Raw genomic sequence first — 21,670 nt, forward strand, 5'->3', positions numbered from 1 at the left:
TAAAACATTCCTGAATCTTCCTCTCCCATACTCCACATCCCAACCATCAGCAAGTCCTGTCCACTCTGCTTTAGAGTACACCCAGCATCTGATGTCTCCCACTCCCTGTGCTCTCATTTGCTGTGGATTATCGCAGTAGCTGTCTAACTAGTCTCCCTGCTCCCATCCTTGCACCTAACCTATCCCCCCAAAGCATGGCATTTGTTCTCAGCCTACACCAGCCAGAGAGCCAAGATACCTTTAAGCTGGATCTAATGAGGGTGACATACAGGAAAATTGAAAGGACACCATCCCAGCTACTTCCCGACTGCTGGACCTAAAGGAAAGTCACCTGCCCACCATGCCACCACAGTAAATGTTTCTGCAACAAATGTCTCAGTTTCCAGTTCCTTCCTTCTTCTCTCCCACTATTGAAAGAGTCTCTGACCTGGCAAAGAAAAATAATAAAACGTATCCTTTCCTTCCTCTCTTTATCTAGGTCCAAAGATTTTGAACATGGTTCCATACAAGCATAGACAAGGTCTTAGCAAGTATGGCCCTCCCTGTCAGGGTGACCGAACAGAAAATGCACACAGAAGACACATTGAAAGATGAAGCAGTACAAGCTACGAGGCAGATTCTCAGGAGTTAGAACAAAGGTTTCTAAAGACGCTACTTACAAAAGACACATGAAAAAAGTGTTTTTCAAATTCAGGTTCTCAACAAGATTGAAGAGAGATATACATCTATAAACCTGGAGAAGACAACTTTCTCAAATCTTGAAACACTGGAGAGGACAGACATGGTCACTAGATGCAGAATCCCGGTAGGAGCAGTGTTATAGAATGCCAACTGAGTGAGGATCAACCAGGGAGAAACACCACCAAACCACATACACACAGAAAGGGGAAAAGAAATACAAAACCGAATAGAAGCAACATAGGGGAATCGCAGGAAATGTAAGAAAAGAGATAATTAGTTATTGGAAGAAAGGTTTCCAGAAAAGGAAAGACTTAGTAGTATCAAAAGTCTTACTGAGTACCAGAGAAAAAAAAAGAAGAGAGATTGATGTTTAGTCTTAGCTGGGGGAGGATTTGAATTTCAAGCATAAAGTAAAAAATACTTATACATCCAGACAGGAATACCTGAGGAAATATGGAGAATAAAAAAGCTATCTGTGAAGGAATGAACAGACCTTTCTCCAGCATTCCGTTCCAGAACACTGGAATGCTATATCCAGCCAAATTGTCATTTACGTGTGAAGTTAATATGAAGACATCACAAAGCACGCAAGGATCCAGCATGTACATTACCCTGTACGCTCCCTAAAAGGTTCATCTCTTTCTACATACCAGCCCACTGATCAGTAAATTTTTTTTTTATAAATTTATTTATTTCTTCATTTATTTTTGGCTACGTTGGGTCTTCGTTGCTGTGCATGGGCTTTTTCTAGTTGTGGCAAGCAGGGGTCTACTCTTCGTTGAGGTGCACGGGCTTCGTATTGCAGTGGCTTCTCTTGTTGCAGAGCAGGGCTCTAGGCATGCGGGCTTCTGTAGTTGTGGCACATTGGCTCAGTAGTTGTGGCGCAGGGGCTTCGTTGCTCCGAGGCATGTGGGAGCTTCCCGCACCAGGGATCATACCCGTGTCCTTTGCATTGGCAGGCGGATTCTTAACCACAGTGCTGCCAGGAAAGTCCCTGGTCAGTGAATTTAAATAAACTGGAAGAAAATTTTTAAAATGGCTGTTAAGCATAATACTAGTGAAACAGGGTTAGTTGAGCCAATCAGTTCTTTTGAGTATGATATAAATGTCAACATCATCATTGAAAGAGATGCTACAAAAGTAACCTAAATTATAAAATAATTTTTATTGACTGTATTATATTCCTCAGATTATATTCAGAAGAAATAAGATTACATACAAGGGCAGGGAGGATGCCTAAGCCCAGAGAAGGAATATCCACGTCCAAGTAGCTCTGCCTAAGGGGCAGGGGGAGGCCACAAAGGGCTGCAGTGGTCCCATTCCTGGGTGGGGGTGGGGCAGAGCTCTCAGGTCTCAGATCAAAGCAGTGGAAGAGAGGAAGATACCTAGAAACATAAACACTGCAAAGGATATAGACAATGTTGCTTTATTCCAGATGCTAGTAATAAGAAAAAAAGTAGTTTCTGATCTAATTCTTGGGAGTCACCACTAACAGAATGAAAATAGGATGGATAGTTTCTAAATTTCTAGATATAACAGCAGAAAAAAGTCAACTCTTTGTTGACTTCAGAATAACCACATTTAGGAGCCCTTCTGATTATTGTTAAAATGGTCACCTGAGCCGTGAGTCTACTCTGTGACCACGTCTGTTGTGGTTCCAACGCCCAGTAAGAGCGAAACCAGGTGCGCAGGAGAGCTCGACAAATATTGCTTTAACAAGATTCATTTCTATCAGGGTCTGCCACAGATGGTCAGGCCCAGTGCTAATAAAAGGACATGGTTTCTGGTCCCCGGGGGCAGGCCTTTCCCAATTTTCTGCAGGTTGCAACATCCTCTTGTTTATTTGATTCCCTGACTTCCTCTCCAATTCTCCCCACCCAAATTAAACATGCTTTATTTATTTACAGTTTATTGGATGGGAATTTAAACTGTTACGGTCCTGAACATTTTTAGCGACTTTGACAGAATGGAAACTATTGCATGGCTGAGAATCACAGCTTCAAGGCAATAGTCAAAAGAACGAATGAGACCCAGAGAGCCAGGAGAAGAAAAAAATAAACCAACAGAGAAGGACACAGAGTTAGGAGGGGGAAGAATCAACAGAGAACTGAACCAATAAAACACAGAGGAACCCCTAATGTTGCCCCTAAGCACGTGGGGTGAGGCAGTTATGGTTACGTGATTGCCAAGGGGACTACGTGTACTCAGTTCATTAATTCAAAAAGAAATATCTTTAATTAAGCACTTGCTTTTTTATGGACAACTTTGTAGGCATCAAAGGAAAAATAAAGATGACTGAAATAATGTTTATTCCCTTGAGGAACTCCAAACCCATAAAGGAAAAAGAATGGTAAGCTGAGTCAGAGAACGATTAACAGCTGTGTTCATTAAGACAGAACCAGAAATGCAAGAGATTTCTGTATTAATTTTGTATCCTGCGACTTTACTGAATTCACTGATGAGATCCAGTAGTTTTCTAGTAGCATCTTTAGGATTTTCTATGTATAGTATCATGTCATCTGCAAACAGTGACAGTTTTACTTCTTTTCCAATTTGGATTCTTCTTATTTCTTTTTCTTCTCTGATTGCCATAGCTAGGACTTCCAAAACTGTGCTGAATAGAAGTGGTGAGAGTGGACATCCTTGCTTTGTTCCTGATCTTAGAGGAAACGCTTTCAGTTTTTCATCATTGAGTATAATGTAAGCACATGAAAAGATGCTCAACATTGCTAATTATTAGAGAAATGCAAATCAAAACTACAATGAGGTATCACCTCACACCGTTCAGAATGGCCATCATCAAAAAGTTTACAAACAATAAATGCTGGAGAGGGTGTGGAGAAAAGGGAACCCTCTTATAGTGTTGGTGGGAATGTAAATTGGTACAGCCACTACGGAGAACAGAATAGATATTCCTTAAACTAAAAATAGAACTATAATATGATCCAGTAATCCCAGTCCTGGGCATATATCTAGAGAAAACTATAATTCGAAAAGATACATGCACCCCAATGTTCATTGCAGCACTATTTACAATAGCTAAGACATAGAAGCAACCTAAATGTCCCTTGACAGAGGAATGGATAAAAAGATGTGGTACATATATACAAAGGAATATTACTCAGCCATAAAAAAGAATGAAATAAGGCCACTTGCAGCAATGTGGTTGGACCTAGAGATGATCATACCAAGTGAAGTAAGTCAGACAGAGAAAGACAAATATCATATGATATCACTGATATGATATGTGGAATCCAAAATGATGATACAAATGAGCTTATTTACAAAACAGAAACAGACTCACAGACATAAAAAACCACATGGTTACCAAAGGGGAAAGGTGGGAGGAGGGGTACATTAAGGATTTGGGGTGAACATATATACACTACTATCTTTAAAATAGATGATCAACAAGGACCTACTGTGTGGCACAGGGAACTCTACTCAATACTCTGAAATAACCTATATGGGAACAGAATCTGAAAAAGAATGGATATCTGCATATGTATAACTGAATCACTTTGCTGTACACCTGAAACTAATACAACATTATAAATCAACTATAATCCAATATAAAATAAAAATTAAATTAAAAAAAAAAAAAAAGGAAGGGACCAGAAACCAGACCCTTGTCTCACCTTCCATCTCCTCTCTTGTTATCAATGCTCTTGGGTGACAGAAAGAACAGCTGCTCTGTTAATTAACCTTGTGGTACCAAACAGGTTGGGAATTGCTCAGGAAACAGAGTCTGTCAAGGGATGAACAAAGAACACCCAGAGGAGGCCCACTGATGGATCCACATTCATCTGGGGCTCAAGGATGTTGTGAGCCTGGACAGCTGCCCGAATGGGGAAGCGATGGGGGAGCCTGAGAGACTTGTGCTAGTTAGTTCAGATATGGGTTAGCAAGTGGATACACCACCTTCCCAGGAAGGGTCCTATAGCCCAAGTACTGCAGTCGGGGAGTACTTCCAGACAAGGTAAACCTTCCCTCAAGGAAGAGACCCTAAACTGATGTTCTCATGTGGACTCCTACCAGTGTCTTGAGCTTCTTCCTCCTTGCAAGTTCATCTTTTTTTCGTGAGTCCTTCTTTTAGAAAAGACCACTTCTGTCCTTTACGTGGATTTAAGCTTCCTCCAGCTGGTGAGCAGAGTGGGTCCAGGCTTCCTCCCATCCCGGGAGCCCATGTCTCTGCCGGTGTCTTTCTTGCTACAGCTTCTCCTGTAAGACTACAGCAAAGTAGACTTCCCCAGCAGTCTCTCCGGGCTGGCACAGCCGTGGACACTTTTGTGTATCCTCCTCCAGAGGTAAATAAATGACTTACCTAAGTGCAATATAGTGCCTAGCTGCTTCTACCCAGCTGTTTGGTCTTTATAGGTTATAGGCTCCTGGTTTAGAAGGTCGAATAGTTCTGTTACCTAATCAGGTCTGGCTGCTCCCTGCTCAAAAATCAACACGAGAGAGAGAGAGAGAGAGAGAGAGAGAGAGAGAGAGAGAATGTTGGTAGAAAGGAAAGTTGCTTTTAATTAGAATGCGAGCAATCTGGGGAAACGGCGGACTCAGTGTCCCCTAAAAACCACCTCCGAAGACGCTGCTTGGCCCTGAAAGTTTTTAAAGGGAAACTGGGAAATACTCTCAGTGAATCATTGAGATGGGGGTCAGAGCCCGTGCCACCCCCCACTGTGTGCAGGCTTGGTGACTTGTGATTTTTCTTTAGATGCTGTCGTGTTCGCACAGTTTCTTCATGAGATTACTGAAGGGGAAGCTAGGGAAGAAATCTGGTTATCTGTTCATTACTTATTCTTCTTTTCTACTTCTTTGTTCTACGGAAAGAACCAACAGGTTAGGCAAGGTATTGTGTGGTCAAAAGATCTGAAAGATGTGCTAGGGCCGGAGAGGAGTAGAGCATGGGGGCGCCTGGTTTAAGGCTAGTGACAAGACCAAAGGGAGCCCCCCTGTAGAGGGCTCTTTCCTGGCAAAAGATGCTCACAGTTCTTTAAAAGAAAATCAGCTGTCTTCTACTGTGCTCCTCCCTGCTCCCAGTTTTCACCTCCTCCATGCAACCATTGTAACCCTTCAGCTGTTTTTTACTGCCATTTCTTGATATTTTAATAGCTTAGAAATTATTGTCATTTGCTATTTCATCATTGCTATTTCTTTGGCTGTGCCACACAGCATGTGGGATCTTAGTTCCTTGACCAGGGATCAAACCTGCACCCCTTGCATTGGAAGTGCAGAGTCTTAACCACTGGACCACCAGGGAAGTCCCCCTACTTGCCATTTTAAAAATGAGGGTTTCACTCTCTTACTTCCCACACCACTCACAGCTTTTCCCTCCAACACTCATATTTTCGTCCACTCAATTTAGGTACATAATAATTTTTAGATTTGGTATTTTCATTATGACCCTGTAAATAGCAGCTTAGCTATTTATTAAACTCAGAGTCTGTTTCCTTTCTTGAACAAATTACGTTTTCCCTGGAGTTAGTAAATGACTCTGCTGGAGGTATACACCTGCCTCCATACTGTAACAGAGGTGGTCTATCCGTTTCATTCTTTTTCATGGAGCCCTTCCTCCTGGACCCCTCGTCCCTCCTGCCACATCCGCAGATCATCTCATGGCCTCTCTTCAGCATCTCCTGGGGACTGTTTCCCTTCTCTCTTGGTGGATCCCTGGTATCTGGAGTCAATATCTTTCTCTCTCTAGATGTATTCCTTTGTTTTCAAAGAGTACATATGTACACGTAGTTTCATAAGAAAGCATGCATGAGAGGCTTTTCTGTTTTGTTTTTTGTTTTCATCTTTGTTTTTTTGAGATCTTGCATGCCTAAAAATGTCTTGACTACTGCAGCTGGACCTCGGGGTCTGCGGCATCGTGGAGACCCTCCGCCCACACTGGACCCACTCAGAGTTGTGGGAAGATGAGCTGGAGTCAGAGGAGGCTTATGAAACTGGAGGAGCCCTGAGGGGTGCAGGACTTGGGGAAGGGGGCCCACGGCACTTCCCTTCCCTCCCCTCCAAAGGTAGAGGAAATTCTGACTGCTAACACCAAGTTCAATTTTGCCTACTTTTGAACTTTATGTAAATGGAGTCATAATGTATGAAGACTTTTGTTTCCGGCTTTTTTCACTCAACATTAAGATTATGGGGCTTCCCTGGTGGTGCAGTGGTTAAGAATCTGCCTGACAATGCAGGGGACACAGGTTCGAGCCCTGGTCCAGGAAGATCCCACATGCTGCGGAGCAACTAAGCCAATGTGCCACAACTACTGAAGCCCACACGCCCAGAGCCTGTGCTGCACAACAAGAGAAGCCACCACACCGAAAAGCCTGCACGCCACAATGAAGAGTAGCCCCCACTCTCCACAACTAGAGAAAGCCTGAGCGCAGCAACAAAGACCCAACACAGACAATAAATAAATAAATTTATTAAAAAAACATTAATATTGTGGAATTCTTCCACGTAGTTGCATATAGTGGCGAATGTTTATTTAAATTGCTTTAGAGTATTTTGTTATATCTATTCTGTTGACAGATGTTTAGGTTGTTTTTAGTTTGGGGCCATTATTAATAATAGCATTGCTATGAGGATTCTTATACAAGTCTTACACACACACACACACACACACACACACACTCGCGCATGTATATAAAATTGCTATCCTAGGTCATGAGTTTATCAAACATTAGTAGACAATGCTAAACCATTTTCCAAGGGTTATGCTAACTTAGTCTCCCGCTGACAGTGGATGAGAGTTTTATTTGCTCTGTGTCTTTGCTAATACTTGGCATTATCTGTCTTTTTGATTTTAAAATGTCTAAATGGCAGTGGGTGGAGGTTTTTTACTATGGTTTTAATTTGCAGATTCCTCATTACTGATGAGGTTGGACAGCTTTTTGTGTATTTATTAGCCATTTGGAGACCTCTTATTAAATGCCTGTTCAAATCTCTTACCTATTTTTCTGCTTGGTTCTCTGTCTTTTTTCTTAATGACTCAGTATCTTCTGGAAAGGAGCCCATTGTTGTTCTATGCTTGTGGTTGCATTTCTCACTCTGTGGCTGGCCTTTTCCTGTTTTTAATGGTATCTTCGATACATAAAATTTCTCCATTTTAATGTAATCATTGCGGTTTTCTTTATGATCAGTGGGTTTTGTTTCTGTTTTTGTATCCCACTGAACAAATCTTTTTCTCTCCCAAGATCCTGATAATATTTTCCACTGTTAACTTGTTGACATTTAATTGTTCCGACTTTCACATTTAGTTCTGAAATCCTCTTGGAGTTGATTTTTGTGCGCAGGGTGAGATGGCAATCAAGTTTCACCTTTTTCCATATGGTATGCATTTGGCCTCTCACCATGTATTGAAAGACCACCCTCTCCCCAGTGCTCTGCGATGACGTCTGGGTCATAAAGCAAGTGCCCAAGCGTGAGCGGGTCTGATTTCGGATTCCCTCCCTGGTCCGTCAGTGTATTTGTCTCTTCTTGCCCAAATACCTATCTGTTAACTTACTGTAGTTCTTAAGAAACTCAAAAGCTGGCAGTGAAAATCCCTCCACTTGGCTCTTCTCCGAGATTGCCTTTGACTGTTATTGGCCATCTGATTTTCACACAAATTTTTGAATGAGCTTGTGAAATTTCACAAAATTCTATTGGGATGTTGATCCAGATTGCATCTAGATGTTGCTGTGAAGGTATTTTTTTCAGATGAGATTATCATTTAAATCAGAGGGCAAAGCCAATTCATGTGGGTGGGTCTCATCCAATCAGTTGAAGGTTTAAAGAGAAAAGACTGGGGGAAGAAGGAATTCTGCCTCCAGACTGTCTTTGGACTCAGGCTGCAACATCAACTCTTCCCTGGGTCTCCAGCCTTCTAGGCTTGCCAGTCACCACAATCTCGTGAGCCAGTTCTCATGTACAGACACATATGCACACACATATATCTTCTATTGGTTCTTTTTCCCTGGAGAGCCTTGACTGACACATAGATCATGTCCGTGGTTCTCTCTGCTGTCCATGAATAAGGCTGGGCCTATAATTGGTTATTTTCCTTTTTTGCTGTGGTTGGTAACACTAATTCTACTCTCATTTATTCTGTAAATAACTTTGAAAACCTACTAAGTGCTGGGCAATCGACTAGAAGTTGCAGGACTTTTGCCCAGACAAAAACAGCTGCCTATGTTTTTGAGCCTCAATTTCATCTATTAGTGAAAATAACATCTTAGTATAAGGGTTTAATGAAATATTTTAAAGATAAGCTATAAAATCTATTCATTTCCATTACTAGAAAGAGTTTTACATACACATATAGGGGAGGGATGGCAAAGAGACTTGAACTCATAATCCAACCCGGGTAAAGCAATGGTGCTGCCTGGAGCCCTCCTGTGTGGGAAGGGGTCTGAGAAGCACTTGGGTTCCGAGGCAAAGGGACCCGTTTGCAATGTCTTTCTTGGCATCCAGGTATAACAAGCATCCTAGGTGCCCTGTGTTTGTCATCTCCGGGATTCTGCTTGTCATCTTAAGCACTCAGTGAGCTTGATCTTGAAAGCCAGTGCCTTGGCCACATTAGTGCTTTCAGCTGGAGGTGTTGTAACTTTCTATAAATTATATACGGAGAAACCGGTCATGGCCATTTGTGCTGCTCCAACATCATCTCAGCATAAATTAAATGAAGGATTGGATATTGTGTACCGCAGTTATTCACAGTTGTTCCTATGACTTATGTTAGCAGTTGGCCTCCTTACATCTTACTGTGAATGGCTGAGACTGCAAGCAATGTTGTTCCATTAGAGGAGAAAAAAAAGAGAGAAAAATACTCATTATAAAGCATAACACGATGACTCATGTTCTTGTGCCCTAAAGGGCTGCCTGACATGAGGAAAGGGAGGGGAGGTCTGTTTCTGGTCACAATGCTTTTATTCCATTATTAAAGCTATTCATCTTTTGATAAAAAAGGATTTATAATGTTTCTAATGAAAGTGCCAATTAGACTATGAAACAATTCTGCAAATTAAAGGCATAAGTAACTAGCAAAGAGAGCTGTTATGTGCTCACAAGGTTGACAGAAAAGAGTGGTAAAAATCTGACATCATTTGCCACTTAATAAACTTGTTTACGAATGTCACTTTTCTTACAATAAAACCCAGACTATCTTTTAGTCTCTTCCTGCATATAGAATATTGCAGTAAAATCTTGGGATCAAGCATCTAACTTTTCAGGAAGTTAAAAGCATTTTAAGACAACTTAAAGCGTACCTCACACTGTCAGAAGATGTAGAGATTAAAAATTAAGCAACATAGATGGACTCTGAGTTCAAGAATTTCGAATGTTACTAGAGATATGGAGGTACGAGGTATCAAATTCTCAGAGGAATCTTGAATGTGTCTTCTCAGGAATAGTAGTTTGATTGTTTTGAATAAATACACCTGATGACTTGGCCAGGTAAATAGTTTTAACTAATTTTTTTTAATTTCCCGACTTGATTGGTTGTGGACTTACCTGCCCACGTGAATTTGTATTTTGGCATAATGGTGGCAAGTTTTGCCAACTCAGTGATGGATCTCATATTCCACTTAAGCAAGGTGGATAGTACACCAAGAGTATTGGCTTTCCTTTCTTGAAAAATTGGTGTCTTCCTCAGTATTACGTGGACTCTACTTATTTTTTAAACATATTATGTGAAAGCACTTGACAAATCTTGAGTCAGACTTCCACAGTATGGAAACCTGAGTTAGGAAGCAGAGTCAAGCAATGGCAGGTGCCCGTTGACTCTTCCATTGATTCTCTGGTCCCATCTGCTAAATTGCTATGTGGGTCCCCAGGGTCCCTTGGGGAGACCCTGACTTAGCTTTGATCATCTGTCCGCTGAGAGTGGGCAGCAGGCTTGGAGAAAGCGCAAGTGCAGACATGCCACCACTGCAGTGACAAAGGGAAACTTCCAGCCCTCTTCCCCCACCCAAGGGCTCCTAGGCGGTGCTAGGCTGGTGCCTCTTCCTCTGTTGTGGCCGTGAAGACAGGGAAGGTGACGTCTGCAGTGAGGTAAAAGTAAAGGTGGAGGAATACTCTTCCAAAAGCGGGGCGGCTCCTGACGACAGGATCAGATTTCATGACACTGATGGTGGTCGCTTAAGTCAGGCACAGACATGGTGTTAGGGACGGATGAGTCCCTAGAGACTGGCCCAAAGTTCTGTCATCTTGCTTTCTTTTCTTCTCCTTTGTGGACTGGGCTACAGCTACCATCCCAGCTTCTGGAAGCTGGTGGTGGTAACAAAAAACCATCCTTCATTCCTAAGCCATTTGCTACATCAAAACACACTTCAGAAAGGAGGGAAGAGCTGGGAGTTGTTTGGGCAGTTCCTCCTTGGCTGCCTGACTCCACTCACAGCAGCAAAGAAAACTTTGACCTTGATGTGACCTTGAGGTCCCAAAGACTTTTCACAGGTGTCTATAAATGCAGACACTGTAGTTAGATCTCCCAAAGCAACAACATTGGGCTGGACCTTGGATTTTGTTGTAACAGAGTGAAAAATGACCACAGACCACCGTCTTCCATTTCAATAGGGGATGGCATTGCTTGGGCCATTAAAGGGCCCCACTGGGATTAGGAAGAGGTTGAGATTTCAAACATTATCCCCCTTGGTTCAGGACAAGACAATGTGAATATGCATTTACCCCAGTGGCATGGCTACCAAGAGTATCCAGGGTGGGAGGTCACAGAGTCGCCTCGCTGGCTGGTCTGAATGAGCAAGGGATATAGGATGGATGGGTCTGCATTCTTCTGCTTCATCATTTCTGTGTTTCTGGGTTGCACCTCATGCACGGTTGCAAAGGCAAACTGCAATGAGTCTGAATGACCTGACATTTCTACGACATCGGTTTTTGTTGCACCTGACTTCTCCCAGAGACCGCACCACACAAGGGAAATGCACATGGAAAATATCTCACGCATGTCTCTAAGACAGACAATAGAAACGGACTACTCAGGGCTAGCAGAGATCCCCTATGGAGCCTGAAGAACCCTCTTTGCCAATTTATGATGAACTAATAAAATTTTGCAACTAATTGTTACCTGCCTACGTTACCTCTCGATGGACAGATGCCACGTCAGGGTGCTGTGAGTGAGAGTGAATTTGCTAACAATTCTCTAGCCCAGAGACGCGCTTAGGAGGGAAATGCCAGATGTTAGAGCAGGAAGGGGCCACAGAGACTGCTGGGTCCCACCGTTGATTTTTCCAGATGCAAAATCACATGCAGTTGGGGTAATGACCTACCCAGGACTACACAGCTAAATGTGGCAATGCGGGCACTGCAGCCCAGGTGTGAATAACCCGCTCTGTGCTTTATTTAAAGACTGTGCTGTCCCTCTAGGAACGGTAGGTCTGCGTACGCACAGAGGGGGCAGACACATGATACTCTACTAACCACCCGAGATAGACCAGCATGTCCTTCATCAGCCGGGAAGCCAGAAGGGCAAGGAAAGGATTTGGCCTTACAGGGTGGAGACGAAACGGCTTCTTTCAATAGATCGCCAAGTTCACCCCTTAACAGCAGCCAAAGAACAAGTCCAGAGCCCAAGCAGCTTACATACAAAATTCTTGCTTCGCCCAGACATCTGTGCTCCCTCACTGGAGGCTGTGGACCATTAGGGCCATGTCACTGTGCGGGCCATGAAGACTTCCCTGTGATGTGGTTATTGTTTCGTTCTCCTGTAAGGAGAGGTTCACTCAGATGCAACAGGACGGCTTAAATTCAAACCAGGGTGCAGCCCCCGCTGTGCATGGGTTACGGTGGCACATCAAAGCTCTGAGAAAAGGGGCTGGGGGTTTCCTTGCACCCCGCCGAGGCCCGGGAATCACTGCATGGTGGCGAGTGGGGGAGTCTGTCTCTCATCCTACGGCGCAGTTATGTTCAGGGATGCGGCCGGGTCCTCCTGCCTGGCTTGTGGTGGCTTTTGTTCAAAAGGCTTAACCTGGTTTTGACCTGAGCGGGCAAATCCAAGGAGGCAGGACCCACGGCCGGAGTCTGGGAAGAGGGTAGAAAAAGCTGAATCCTTCAGGCCTGACCCGGTTTCCCTACTTCACACAAGCAAACGGACTTATTTCAAGAAAGGGCTGTTAAGAAGCCAAGGAGGAGATGAGAAAGGAGCCATGTGGGCTGAGACTGAGGGATGGAGGGAATGCGATCAGTTATGTTTACTGAGCACCTTCCTCAGGCAGGAAGCCAAGGGCTGGGCAAGGTCTGCTCTCAGGGGTGACCTTCATTTTCCGCCCACTCCCTTATCACCTGGGTGACTCATTCAAACATGAACCTGTTAGCCAGGAAAGAATGAAGGCTGCAACGTTTTTTAGGAAGAGATCATCCAGGACAGTGATTCACTACGTGACAGAGTGTATTTGCTGTGGGTCTGGAGAGGGAGAAGAGACGTGTCGGACTGGGAGCAGCTCTCCCAGTGGAGGCATTTGGCTTGGCCTTTACTGGGTGGTATTAGTTTCTACGTAGCATCCTCTCTTGTGAACAAGTAAGGCTGGATTAGTCTTCTTAAGAAGTTAAGAGCCACGTGACTGTCGCAGAGAGCAATCCCTTTGTGAAAGCATCCGGTACAAACAAAAGAAAACACAGGATGAACAGTGGGCTGGCCTTGCTCTTGGGTGGCAGCGGGGCCAACAGCCTTTCAGGTTCACGTCTGCGATTGCTAACAATCCCTGCCACACAGCAAAGCCTGGACTGTGGATCTCAGCCCACTCCGCCCTTGGCTCAGAAGAACGCCCACGCGATTCCTGGGTTTTACTCCCAGGCACTCTGATTCAGATCCTCCCAGCTACTGCCCTGACCCTCCTCCTTGTCTCCCAGATAATTCTCCAGGTTCACAGAAATGGATGTGTACGGAGCTCTTGTCCTACATAGACATTTATGGAGCTCTCGTCTTTTTCGCTCTTGGGAGAAGTGGCAATAACCCACCTCCTCCAAACTTACCTTCATCCATTTATTCTTTCTTTCCTTCAATACTATTGACTGAGCACCAGCCATGTGTAATTAACAAACACTGGAATCTACAGTCGGGTGGACGGGTCAGGGGATGCCCACAGAGGCTGGGCAGGTGGGCGCATGGCAACGCTCCAATGTGCTTTCCAGGAGAGGGAAGGATGAGGCCCCAGGGGTGGGCAGGGGTCGGAGGCTGAAGGCTTGTGATGATGCCAAGGGTCCCTCCTCTTCATCAGGGCGACTTGCAGGTTCACACTCCTGGGGCACGTTCATTTCTCTCACCGTTTTAAAGAAATGCCCGCGTCCCAGGGATGCCTTAGCAGACGAGCAGAGGGTTTTCTCATTTTACAGGTGAGGAAACTGGAGATCCATAGAGGTGACAGGGCCGGCCAAGGTCATACAGGAGCCCAAAGTAGAAGTTGAATAGTCTGCGAGTTCCATGACAGGAGAGGAAATGTGAATCTATTGCCCAAGGAGAACTCAGCTAATACACAGTATAAATTCTTTACACGACTTTTTAAAAATCCAGACTCCCTGGTTGAAACTTAATCAGGAATGTATTGTGCAAGTTGGGACACTGAAGGTCAAGGCTGTGGAATTGCACTCCATACATCTGTCATCCTGCCTCCTAAAATACAGCCAGACCAAGAACCGTGTCACCAGGCATGGCCCCTGCCTTGGGGAAGGAATGGGCTTCACTAACTTTCTATAGAATCAGTCATGGACCAACAGTAGACTAAGTGGTTTTAGTTCAAGAGGGGAAACATAAAACAAGTGATCTTTGATATGTGGAAATGCAGAAGGAAGAGCCCAGGATCAATCATTCAAGACCACAGGTAGATAGTGACCTATTTTCTCTGTTTTAAGAGAAGCTGACGATGGCACCCAGCCCTAGGCCTTTGGTATGAGGACAGCATGTTAACAGACATCAAAGCACGTAGGGCAGTGCCGGGCATATGGTGAGCGCTTAATTTGTCAGCTGTCCTTGCCCCTAGGTTCCCTTAAAGATATGGGCACCCAGTTTGAGAAGCATGGTGGTAGAAAAGTCTTCCCAAAGCACAAGGCTCCCCCAAGATCCAGCAGTGCCATGATTGTATCTGTAGGGGAATGGGATCAAGCTAGACACCGGACGTCTTCCTATAACTCCCAGAACTTCATCGCATAAGCAACATTTAGCATGCAGCAGAAGAGGTGAGAATAATTCATGGTGTTCACAGAAAACAGCACAGTGCTTGTTGCTAGTGTGTATGGTCAAGAACAGGTGAGACCAATATAAATGGACAGAACAGGGACTTCCCTGGTGGCACAGTGGTTAAGCCTCTGTGCTCCCAATGCAGGGGGCCTGGGTTCGATCCCTGGTTAGGGAACTAGATCCCACATGCATGCTGCAACTAAAAGTTCGCATGCCACACCTAAGGAGCCCACAAGCCACAACTAAGGAGCACGCCTGCTGCAACTAAGATCTGGAACAAGCAAATAAATAAGTAAATAAGTATATAAAAATAGTCATTGTCTGGAGTAAATAAGTTAGTGCATCCAACACCTTAAAAAGTAAAATAAAATAAATGGACAGAACACATCCCATGGGAAGAGTGATGTAGCTAAAAGTGTGGTATTGTGAAATGATCTCAGGTTTTTAATTTTATTTGTAACAATGTTACATTTAATTAAGTATATAGATTATAAAAATCACTGGGAGGCCAGATCTGAGCGATGCATAAAAAAGAAGGGAAAACACACTGTTTTCTACTTAAAAGTCCACCCTTTTCAATTCCTTAAGTAAGGTCCACGCTCGCTGTCCTCCATTTTCTGGCGGATCTTTCATGCCAATCTCTGGACCAGAGATTCAACGAAGAATGAAGAAATTCCATCCTCTTGTAAAAGCCCATAACCCTTAAAGTCACAGTGTAAGGAGATAAATCTGCATAGTCAAATATTCCCTAAAAATCCCTTTAGTCTTTTGCGCAAACAAGTGAGCTACAGGCGGCCAGGGGAGGTTCAGCAACAATTTAAAGACAATTCTTTTTTTAAAAAAAGGCATCTAATCATTGGTCAATGGCTTCTAGAATAGAAGAATGGGTAGTGCCTGCGTCTTTAAATTTTTTCTCCACCACATTTAAGATTCAGTCATTTTAGTATTATTTTATAATTTTTTCTGAATGACTCGCTTGTTGGTTCCCCATTGGTTATACGTACATGCGAGGTTGCTATGTGCACACACGAGGTTGTATGTGTACACAAGGATGTTATATGCACACACAGGGTTATCCCACTGTACCTTTGTTTCATCTGAGGATCTCTCTCAGCTTAGTCTCTGAAGGGTACAGATAGAAACTACCTACTTTCTTTGTATGCTTTCCGATATAACTACCTGCTTTGACCTCCTGGAGGCAGCTTTTCCCCCTGCTCTAGAGTTAACCAGAATGTATTTGCATAATAATCTTGCTCATCTAACTTGCATATGGCCACAGCGGGAGTCAGTACCTTTCATCTGAGCAGCAGTGGGCCCTGCCTGTGACCTCTTGTCTACTGAAAGCACACAAGCAGTCTGAGTTGGTAAATCTCACTGCTGTCTTATTCTCCTCCCAGCTGCAGTGTATAATCTTTGGTCTGTAAATATTTAAGTGATGCTGATTTCAACATTTCCAATATGTCTATTTAGCGGTCTGTTTAAATTCTAGCAGAGCTAAGCGCCAGTGCCAACACTGACTAGTTATCTGACAAAGGATTTGTATCCAGAGTACATAAAGTACTAAAACCCAGTTACAGAAAGACAAGCGATCCAATAAAAAAGGGGGGAACATTAGACATTTCTCAGAAGAAGATATATGAATGGGCAATTATCATGTGAAAAATGCTGAACATCAATAGTCACCAGGGAATGCACAATAAAAACACAAGATTTCATTTAATGGATAATATTTTTTTAAAAAAGACCTGACAATACCAAGTGTTGGCAAGAATGTGGAGCAATTAGAAATTGCGCACATTTCCAGTAGCAATGCAAAATTTTACAACCGCATTGCTTATTTGGCAGTTTCTTATAAAGTTAACATACACTATCATAGGACCCAGCCATGCCACTGCTGGGTATATTTACCCAAGAGCAATGAAAATATATAGCCACATGAAGATGGGTGCGTAAATGTTTATCACAGCTTTTTTTTCTTTTTGGTGACAGCTTTAAATTGGCAACAACTCAAATGTTCACCAACAGATGAACAAACCCCAGTCTGCCCACACAATAGAACGCTACACAGCAATAAAGAGGCATGAAAAAAGAATGAATAAAAAGCTCCTGGAAATAAATTCATTGAGCCTGTGTGATGTCAGCCAGTGTTCCTTCTTCCTCTTTTTGTTTTCTCTAGCTGTGCTGCTGAGTTTATACAGATGGGCCTATATACAGTTTATATAGGTTGTAACTCGTGGAACCAACAATATGGATATTTTAAGTGAATAAAACTAAATACACACAAAAATATATACTAAATGACATTCTAAGTACGAAAAACTAAGCTGTTTGCTAAAAGTTAGTGTATGTATGTTTTTTGGGGTTTTTTTGTTTGTTTGTTTTCTGTTTTTTGTTTGTTTGTTTTTTGTCCCAAGGGGTAGTGTTATTGATATCTGAAAAGACTAGAAAAGATGAAATTCTTTATACTATGAAAACCTTTTATATGTATGTATATTATGTGAAAAGAATAGTGAAGCTCTTTGAAGGCTTTGGGACAACACAAAAGAAAGAAAACAGCCTAATGTTTTTCTCCCCTCTGTAAAAGGTTCTGTCTTTGTAGAAACACGTAGGAGTATCAAATATATTAGCACATTAAGCTTCTAATCAATACTCGGGTTTCAGGACCCCACCATTTAAGATTAGAAAATACAGGAAGAAAATACATGTAAAATAGTCAATAATGGTACCATTCAAGTTGATCTCATAGAAGAACTGATCCAATTTTCAATGAGCAGAAGAACTCTAAGTAGATCAGTGTGTGTATGTATGGCAGTGGGATTGCCTGGGATAGGGCACAAGAGAACTTTCTCAGGTGATGAAAATGCCCTCTCACGCATTTGTCAAAACTGATCAAAATGTGTGTATCCTTAATTTTTAAAAAAAAAATTTATTTATTTATTTTGGCTGCACTGGGTCTTAGTTGCGGCATGCAGACTTCTCAGCTGTGGCAGGTGAACTCTTTAGTTGCGGCATGCATGCGGGATCTACTTCCCTGACCAGTGATCAAACCAGGGCTCCCTGCATTGGGAGCGCAGAGTCCCATCCACTGGACCACCAGGGAAGTCCCTCTCCTTTATTTTTTAACGGTGGCCATCTCAGTATTGTTGTTACGTGGATTAAATGAGATGATGCCTATAGAACATTAAGCATAGAGCCCAAAGCATAATTGGTCTAATTTCTGAAGTAGTATTAGAAACTTCCGGTTTCAAAGTGAAAACTGTAATGAGCTAGAGAAAAACATGTAGTATAAGAGTTATCTGTCTATTTAAAACTTCTCCCCAAATCCCAAAGACTTGGTATATTATGAAAGCAAGTCTAAGAGCTTCAAGGGAAATGAATTAAGGGGAAGAAGAAGGAAAATAGCTTCTCTTAAAGAGATAAGAAGAAAAGAAAGATTAATTTTTTTTCCAACTTAAAAGTGTCTTTGTAGAATTACACTACCATTTATTTGTAAGACCTAGTAGACAGACAAAACGTGAAAATTCTAAGCTTGCAATTTAACAAAATATGTTTTAAATAAAGCGAGAGAAGCATTAATTAAAAGCTTGTTTGCTTAAGTTATAATAGGAAACCATGAGGTAGTTTAGTAAAATTTAGTTTTGAAAAAAGACTCCAGGCTTAAAGTTCATGAATAGCTTCAAAGTAATTTATATCCAAATAAACCTGCATAGATGCTTCGATACTCTGAAAATCAGAGACAAATGGAACAAATCAAACCAGGCCAAGAGGAGAACTAAGTGAGCCTTTATGAGGTGAAAAGGTGAATTTGCGAGTGATTATCTCGTCCAAAAAGAACCCAGAGATTTAGAGCAAAAGTGCAGATTTTTGCCACATTCCTTGGTATAATAATGGTTCTGAAAAGTTCTTTGAAATAAGTTCATAGACTTATTGATTTCTGAACCCTGAGCTCCTTCCTCCTCTTTGTTTTCTCTAGATTTTGTAGCTGGATTTATACAAATGCACCCCCCAAGATGCACCCAAGACCACTCCAAGGTCTGAGCCAACCAGACCTTGGTATTTGTTGTCTTGTCAACCAGTTCTGGGACAAAGCATGCTGGGGATGAGCCCTGGATGCCAACAAGGGCAGTTGGTGTCCCCTAATCCAGCCAAGTATTGACCTAAAACAAATACACTGCCAGTTCTTTCTCTGGCAAAGTTGGGTTTATTGGAGAATTGCAAAGATTTGCAACTGGGAGTCTACAATCATGGTGAGCCCTATGCAAACCCCCCACGAAAATGGAGGGGAAAACTCTTTTACAGAGGGGAAAAGGAAGTTGGGGGGGGTGGAGTAAACAAAGAGTCCATGACTTATCATTGGCTGAACGTTAATAGTCTCTCATTGGCTGAGTTCTTGTCATGAAAGAGGAGGTCTTTCTTCTTCCTGCTGGGCTCTGCTATCAGCGTAGGGCATGAGAGCGCCCCCTTCTGGTCTCCCACCTTTATTTAATCGAGGTTTCTATGTATTAATGTTTACATAAGCCTGGCCTACTCGGAAAAGCTGAGCTCTTGCAAAGCAGAGCAATACTTGTTGGCAATGAGACAGTGCTATTCGTGTCAAGGGTCAATATGGCAATACCGCTGAGCTGCAAACTTAATATATTGTGTGTGCCACAAAGCAAAGACTCATCTTTCCACTTACACAACATGCAATGGTTTGTAGATCAGGCATCGGTACCATTTTGGACTTTTCCTGCAGTAAGCTTATGAAATCACTATTTCTCGGTGCTTGATTGTTAGAGAGAATATAGTGGTGAAATTATCTTTAGGCCAGAAGTGGCAGTGGGAACTGTTGTTGTTGAATTGGATTCCCTGCAGTCACTGGGGATTTCAGGGTCCTGGGGTGTTGGGGTTAAGCCGAAGCTTTGAATTGCAGATGAGGGCACATGGTAACGGACAGCAGAGCCAAAGCTATTCAGTCATCAGATGTGAAAAACATAATTCAACCAAGTAAATTTCAAAGATCTAATTGGCTTTATTGAATGATTGATGAATCTGACAGCATGGCATCTAGGAAGCAGAGGGGAGCTCCAGGGGCCACAGAAAAGGAAAGGTTTTTAAAGGCAGGGCAAGGAAGTCCAAACCAGAAAAAAAGGATTAGTTCAGATTGAGTCATTTCCCTATGGGGACAAAAGGGTCTTTTAGGTGGCTTATCTCATTTTCCTCTGGGGGATAAAAAGGGCCCATGTGACAGATGACCTCATTGGTACTGACCAGAAAATTCCTGACTGTCTGGTTAAGACTATGTTTCTGGGGGAGGTTGAAACTTCAATTAGGTTCGGTATTAAGCCCTGGTTCGGAGGTGCGGCCTGGCATAAGTGGCTCTATTTGAGGCCTGTGGTTTTTGTTTTAACACAGACCATTCACTAATTAGAATAGTCTGACCTGCAGTGTCTTTGGTGTTGGTCATGGTGCCCCAGAAGTGAAAGAGTTGGAAACTTCCTAAAGTCTTAATTCGTGTAAGTGGAAAAGCTCTACATCTTCTGAACAGAAGTGTGAGCGGAGTCACCATGATAGACTGTTACAGCCTCTCATCTAGTTCCCAGACTTGAGTCCTTGAAGTCCAGCCCAGAGCTGGGCCTCGAGGGAGACAAGAAAGACCCCCAGGGTGTAAAATCAGAGGAGGCGCTCCCTTCCAGGTGATGCAAATGCAGGGTCAGCCCCACAGGACCTGAGAGCCATCCTCTCCTCTAATTCTTTGCAGGAGCCCCTGTCTTGCCTCCCCCTGGCCCCAACCAACAGAGGTCCTTGCCTGAAGGGGAGGCCAAGCCCCCCAGAGGAAGGATCATGCTACCTAGCAAACGTTTATACTGTAAATCTTCCTCTAAAAGGCCCTGTGGCCATTTACCAGAGTGACTGTATTGAGGAAAGGTAAATAATCAGACTTTTCTGGGATTACAGAACACTGGCTCTAAACTGAAACAAATTTCTGGAGCCAAAACGCCACTGTGCTCCACTTACTAGGCAGAATGGGGGCTTATGGAGGGCAGGTGAGTACATTTTGATAGAAATCCATTTCAGAGTGCTCTCAGTGGGTCCCGAACCGCCCGCCCGCCCGCCCCGTGGTGATGTCCCCCGTTTGGAATGCACACTTGAAACACGCCCTGAGGCAGGGTGGGCTCCGGGTGAGGGTGACTCACAGGCTCCTTACAAGGAATGGGTTCCTGGTGTCTCTGCTGCGGCATCTGCAAAGCAGCTTCTTCCCAGGCCCCACGAGCTTATGGGGGATCTCACGGGAGGGTGGACTCCGCAGGGATGACCCAGAGGAATCTCGCAGGAGCCCTGGCCTGAGGCTGCAGCAGGGTGCTCTGCCAGGCCCAAGGCTGCAGTCACCACGGCCTCCGACTCCATGTGTCTTTGCGTCAGTAGCACCTAATTCAGGCCAAGGACAGGAGTGTCTGATTGGTGCAACCTTGGCCACTGGCATTTTCCTTTCCTTAACTGCAAAGGAGGATGGATACGACGTATCTGGTGTGGAAAGAGGTAAACCATTCCCCAAACACAAGAAAGGATTTAGATGCTGGGCAGCTAGAATGAATGTCAAGGTGAATTATGCTGTTTCATAATATTGCTGTGAAAAACAGTGAGATAATGTGTGTAAGAGCTTAGCAAGTGCCTGGCACATAGGAAGTGAGCTGAATAAATTTTATGTTTCATGAGGAGGAGGAAGAGGAGAAGGAGAAGTTTCTACCCGTGGAAGACTGAACTCTACAAATCTGACATATTTAGACCCTTCCAGAGGCATCCCAGGGGCTGGCCATAGGATCAGGTCTCCTGATGGAA

Source organism: Hippopotamus amphibius, chromosome 5 (assembly GCF_030028045.1).
Source record: "Hippopotamus amphibius kiboko isolate mHipAmp2 chromosome 5, mHipAmp2.hap2, whole genome shotgun sequence".
In the NCBI taxonomy this organism is placed as follows: Eukaryota; Metazoa; Chordata; class Mammalia; order Artiodactyla; family Hippopotamidae; genus Hippopotamus; species Hippopotamus amphibius.